Source organism: Colobus angolensis, unplaced genomic scaffold, assembly GCF_000951035.1.
Source record: "Colobus angolensis palliatus isolate OR3802 unplaced genomic scaffold, Cang.pa_1.0 Scaffold289, whole genome shotgun sequence".
Classification (NCBI taxonomy): domain Eukaryota; kingdom Metazoa; phylum Chordata; class Mammalia; order Primates; family Cercopithecidae; genus Colobus; species Colobus angolensis.
The window spans coordinates 1,347,166-1,353,170 of record NW_012116143.1 but is presented as its reverse complement, the minus strand read 5'-3'; the positions used below and the strand labels follow the sequence as shown (position 1 = coordinate 1,353,170).

Below are 6,005 nucleotides of genomic sequence, written 5' to 3'. Positions count from 1 at the left end.
TGATCTTCCCACCGTGACCTCCCAAAGTACTGGGATTACAAGCATGAGCCACTGCATTCAGCTTCACTTAATTTTTTAATTTAAATTTTTTTTTTTTTTGAGACAGAGTCTGGCTCTGTCGTCCAGGCTGGAGTGTAGTGGCAGGATACCAGCTCACTGCAACCTCCGCCTCCCAAGTTCGAGCAATTCTTGTGCCTCAGCTTCCCTAGTAGCTGGGATACAGGGGTGCACTACCACACCCAGATAATTTTCGTATACATAGTAGAGACGGGGTTTTGCAGTGTTGCCCAGGCTGGTCTTGAACTCCTGGCCTCAAGTGATCTACCCACCTAAGCCTCCCAAAGTGCTGGAATTACAGGTCTGGGCCACCATACCCGCCCCCCAGCTTCACTTTAATTTTGAATATGTGGTGTCTTACATTTTAATTTAAGAGATTACGTGTTTTTAAGCTGAATATTACCTTAAAGAAAATATTATGGAATGAAAGTGATTTTGACAATCACTATTTCAAACTAGTGGCAGAAACCTGATACCTCAGTGACTTGTACTCAGAAAACATTTATCATATATATAGGCTTATGCCTGTAATCCCAGCATTTTAGAGGCTGAGGTGGGAAGATTGCTTGAGGCCAGGAGTTCGAGAACAGCCTGGGCAACATTGTGAGACCCTGTCTCTACAAAAAGTTTTTAAAACTTAGCTGGATACGGTAGCGGGCAACTGTGGTCCCAGCTACAGGCTGGGTGGTAAGATTGCTCAAGCCTAGAAGGTCAAGGCTGAAGATGGGCCCTGATTGTGCCACTGCACTCCAGCAACAAAGCAAGCAACGCAAGACCCTGTCTCAAAAAAGAAAAAAGGAAAAGCAAAAAAGAAGCAAGTATCTGTGTGCTGAGGACAGACATTTCCTATCTTCAAACCCATAGTCTGATTGGGAGATGGACACATGTGTAACAAATGTGATAAATTCTGGAACATAAACGCATCGGGGCCTTAAGGAATACAAAAGAAGACACATCTGTAATACATCTGCAGTGTTTGACCTAAACCTATAACAGAGTAAAAGTTTTTGAGGTAGAGGAGGTGAGGAGAAAACCATATAGGCTGAAGAAGAAAGGCACAGGAATGTGAAGAACATGATGAGTGAAAATCTGTAATTCGCTGTATCTGAAGTATGAAGTGATGAGGTATGAGTTTGGGCTAGACCCTCGCTACTCAAAGTGTGATATACTGGACTTGTTAGAAATGGGGACTCTTAGGTCCCGCTGCAGACTACTGAATTGGCCTACAGTTTAACAAGATCCACGGGTGAGTTGTATGAATACAGAAATTTGTTTGAGAAGCGTGAGACTAGATCCCCAAGAGCTTTGCAGATCACATTAAATATTATTTTACATGACTGTTGTTGAAGTCTAGTTAAAAGGTACCCTAAAGGAAGGGTGGGTTTGGGGTGAGGGATAAAGGCCTACATATTGGGTACAGTGTACACTGCTTAGGTGATAGGTGCCCCAAAATCTCAGAAGTCACCACTAAAAGAACTTGCTCATGTAACCAAACACCACCTGGCTCCTTGAAAACCTATGGAAATATAAAAAAAAAAAGAAGATACCCTAAGTAGACTACTTTTGTACAATAGTTTTCTGTTAATTGTTATACAAATAGAATTTCATTTTAAGGAATGTCATTATAATATTTAGCTCAATATTTGGGATAATTGCTATCTTCCCTGATATAAAGAGCTCTGGAAAGTCATTATTGAGGCTGCAAGCTATAGGTAAGTGCAAACACATTCTCATTTTTTAAAACAGTGTTCCTGAAGTAATTCATGTTCACTGTTCAGGAAAAAAAGTAGTGCAAAAAAGTATGAAATGTAAAAAGAAGCCCCCTGTTTTTCCTTTTTTCTCTCTCCTCCCTCACAAATTCCAATTGTAAGAGAAGAATAGCTTAGTATATATCCTTTTATATATTTTCTATGCATTTGCAAACATGTATGTTTCTATAAATTCTTTATTAACAGTTTTATTAACATGACAAATGACATACAGCTGATATTTTGCAGTCTTGGTGGGCATGGGGAACTTGGGGCTCAGTGCTACCCACCTTGGCCCTCCATGGCCTTTAAAAAAAAATTATATGGGGCCGGGCATGGTGGCTCATGCCTATAGTTCCAGCATTTTGGGATCCCGAGGCGGGTGGATCACCTGAGGTCAGGAGTTCGAGGCCAGCCTGACCAACATAGTGAAACCCCATCTGTACTGAAAATACAAAAATTAGCTGAGCGTGGTGGCGGGTGCCTGTAATCCCAGCTACTAGGGAGGGTGAGGCAGGAGAACCGCTTCAACCTAGGAGATGGCGGTTACAGTGACCTGAGACTGTGCCATTGTACTCCTGCCTGGGTGACAGAGTGAGACTCCATTAAAAAAAAATATATATATATATGTGTGTGTGTGTGTGTGTGTGTGTGTGTGTGTGTGTGTGTATATATATGTGTGTGTGTATATATATATACACACACACACAAATTGTTATTCAGTGTTTTCCTTTATAGTGTGCACTGGACATTTTTTCATTTCAGTGTATTTCAATTTGCATCACTTTTTTTTAGTACTGCATAGTATTACGTATTATAGATGTTTCTTGATTAATCCCTTATTGGTGGACATTTGGACTATTTTTAGTTTTTCACTACCATAAACAGTATATATTGAACATTTCTTTTTTTTTTTTTTTTTTTTGTGACAGTCTCACTCTGTCGCCCAGGCTAGAGTGCAGTGGCTCAATCTCCGCTCACTGCAACCCCCTCCCCCCGGATTCAAGCAATTCTTGTGCCTCAGCCTCCTGAGTAGCCAGGATTACAAGCTTGTGGCACCATGCCTGCCTACTTTTTGTATTTTTAATAGAGATGAGGTTTCACCATGTTGGCCAGGCTGGTCTTGAACTTCTGGGCTCAAGTGATCCACCTGCCTTGGCCTCCCAAAGTGCTGGGATTACAGGCATGAGCCACTACTCCCAGCCTTATTTATTGATTTTTTAATATAGAGGCCGGGTTCTCACTGTGTTGCCCAGTCTAGTCTTGAACTCTGGCCTTAAGTGAGCCTCCTGACCCAGCCTTCCAAAGTGCTGGGATTACAGGTGTGAACCACTATGTCAAAACATATGTATATCAAAACATCATGTTGTATACCACAAATATAATTTTTGTCAATTAAAAAATTCAACTAATTTTTCATACAACTACATGAAATGAGAGGATTTTTTCATTCTTGCCCTTACCAACCTTAGATATTATGAATCATTAACATTTTTAAAAATCAGTAAGTGAAATGCTAACCTGGTATTTTAAATTCTGCATTAAGAGGAAGGTTGAGTATCTTTATCTTTTTGACCTACTCTATCACAAAGATAGTTTAAATGTGGTTACTTAGAAATTTCATGACTGTCTTACGGTATGTCTTCAGCCAGAAAATGAGACTATATATAATTTAGCACAGTGTGCGACTTATGCTTAGCATTCAATAAAATGCTTCTTATAAACAAATATTACTCTCATTTTAATCCTGTCCTGATCATTTCATACCATTTATTTGCTGATTAGAGTTGTTTTTCAGTCACTGATTTTCAAACTGCAGCGCATGTAGGAATCACTGGACAGTGCTTTTTATTAGAAGTACTTAGTTTAGCGATAGTCCATTAAACATTTTTATAATACTTTTGTATTATCCTTGCCTGGAGAGTTCTGTTCCCAGATTGTCACCTCGCTGTCTCTCATCATTCAGGTTTTAACTCAAATGTCATGTCCTCCAAGAAGCCTTCCTACCTCCATTCACTTTGTATCTTTTTGCCCTGTTTTTTCTCTTTTTCTGTTTTTGGTGGGGTTTTTTTTTTTTTTTTTTTTTGGTATGGTAGAATGTAAACTCCATGAGAGAGGAGGTCTTGTCTCTTTCGTTCACGTTGGAGCTGCGTGCCTAGAGCAGTACTAAATAATATTATGCTCAAAAAATATTTGTGACTGGGTGCAGTGGCTCACGCTTGTAATCCCAACATTTTGGCAGGCCAAGGCAGAAGGATCCTGTGAGCCCAGAAGTTTGAGACCAATCTGGGCAACATAGTGAGACAGTGAGACCTTGTCCCTACAAAAAAACATTTTTTTTTAATTAGCTGGGCATGATAGTGCGCATGTATAGTCTCAGCTACTCAAAAAGCTAAGGTGGAAGGATCACTTGAGCGTGGGAGATCGAGGCTGCAGTGAGCCATTGTTGTGCCACTGCATTCCATCCTAGGCAACAAAGCAAGACCCTGTCTCCAAAAAAAAGATATATTTGTGTGTGTGTGTGTGTGTGTGTGTGTGTATATATATATATATTTGTGAGTTGTACAAAAGTCTAGGAGCAAGCCTTTCCCTGGTTTAATTTTACTTCAGTTATTGGAGACTTAAGCATTGGCAGTTACTGTTTGTTCTGTTTTTTTTTTTTCTTAAAGTAGCATATTTTAATTAACAGATGTACATAGTAAATTCACTTTCTGATGAAACAGTCCTATTATAATGCATTTCATACTTCTTTCTCCCTGAGTAGCTGTTAAGTTTCCTAATTTTCTGGGGAAAGCTGTGAAGCTGTAGGCTTTGTCTTATTCCAGTTAAAGGTTAAATTTTTCATTAAGGTCTATTGATTCCCATGCGATCCTTCTTAACTTGCTTAATTCTGATACCAATCTTTTCTTAATTTTAGACATACAGAGCCAACAGTAATTATTTTTAAGTTACTTTCAATTATTTTTCAGTTGTAATTTTGTCACCTTTGTTTTTAATCATGTAGGCATTGGGGCATGTCGGTCTGATCTGGAGAAAAAAAATTCTCTAGGATCAAAGACAGGCCAATCATTTGATTTCTCTGGCATATGAGAAGTGCTGTTCCTCAAGCCAAACGTTTAATTGTTGGGATTTTATGTTGGAGCAAGTAAAGATCTTAAACTTTCTTCATCTGTTTAAAGAGATTTAAGACAACTGCCCTTTTTCCTTATACTCAAAACCAGTCTTAGTGATTTGTTTTACTGTGGAAAAACTGGTTTGCTTAATCTAACTAAACATTTTAGAATGAGTAGTAATTTTGTAACCATCATGCCACTCTCCTCTTTCTCATAAATTCTTGTGTAACAAAAGTGTGGGACAGGGAATGACAAATGTGACTTTATTTTTTTTAACAAAGGTGAGTTTTCAGTTTTTAAAAAAATTTTTAATTGACAGATAATAATTGTATATGTTCATGGGATACAGTGTGATGTTTCAATACATGTGTATGTTGTGGAATGAAAAAATCAGGGTAATTAACACATCTGTTACCTCAAATGCTTATTTCTTTGTGGTGAGGACATTTAAAATCCACTCTTTTTGTTATTTTGAAATACACAATACATTATTATGAATTGTAGTCACCATGCTATGCAATAGATCACCAGAACTTACTACTCCTGTCTAACCACAACCTTGTACCCTTTAACTGGCGCCTCTCCTTTCTCTATCTAACCCACTCCCTCCAGCCTCTGGTACTCTATACGTGTATGAGTTCAACTTTTTTAGATTCCACATATCATGTGGTATTTGCCTTTGTATGCCTGGCTTATGCTTATTTCACTTAGCATAATGTCCTCTAGGTTCATCTGTGTTGTTGAATGTGACAGAATTTTCTGCTTGAGGCTGAGTAGTATTCCATTGTGTATATATGCCGTATGTATTGTATCTGTTTATCCATTGATGGGCATATCTTAGCTATTGTGAATGATGCAGATGCTATAGTGTAGTTCACCTTTGTTTTGAGAGAGAGAGAGAGAGAGAGAGAAAGTCTCACTCCGTTGCCCAGGCTGGAGTATACTGACGGGATTATAGCCACTGCAGCCTCAAACCCCTGGGCTTATGGGATTGATGCAGATGCTATAGTGTAGTTCACCTTTGTTTTGAGAGAGAGAGAGAGAGAGAGAGAAAGTCTCACTCCATTGCCCAGGCTGGAGTATACTG

General features: G+C 38.9%; 1 protein-coding gene across 1 annotated transcript in view; it reads left to right on the top strand.

Moving 5' to 3' along the window:
- The window catches only part of PRKCI (protein kinase C, iota), an 85,007-nt gene that overhangs the window by 12,907 nt on the left and 66,095 nt on the right, over window positions 1-6,005 (top strand). The gene's annotated exons all lie outside the window — the stretch shown is intronic.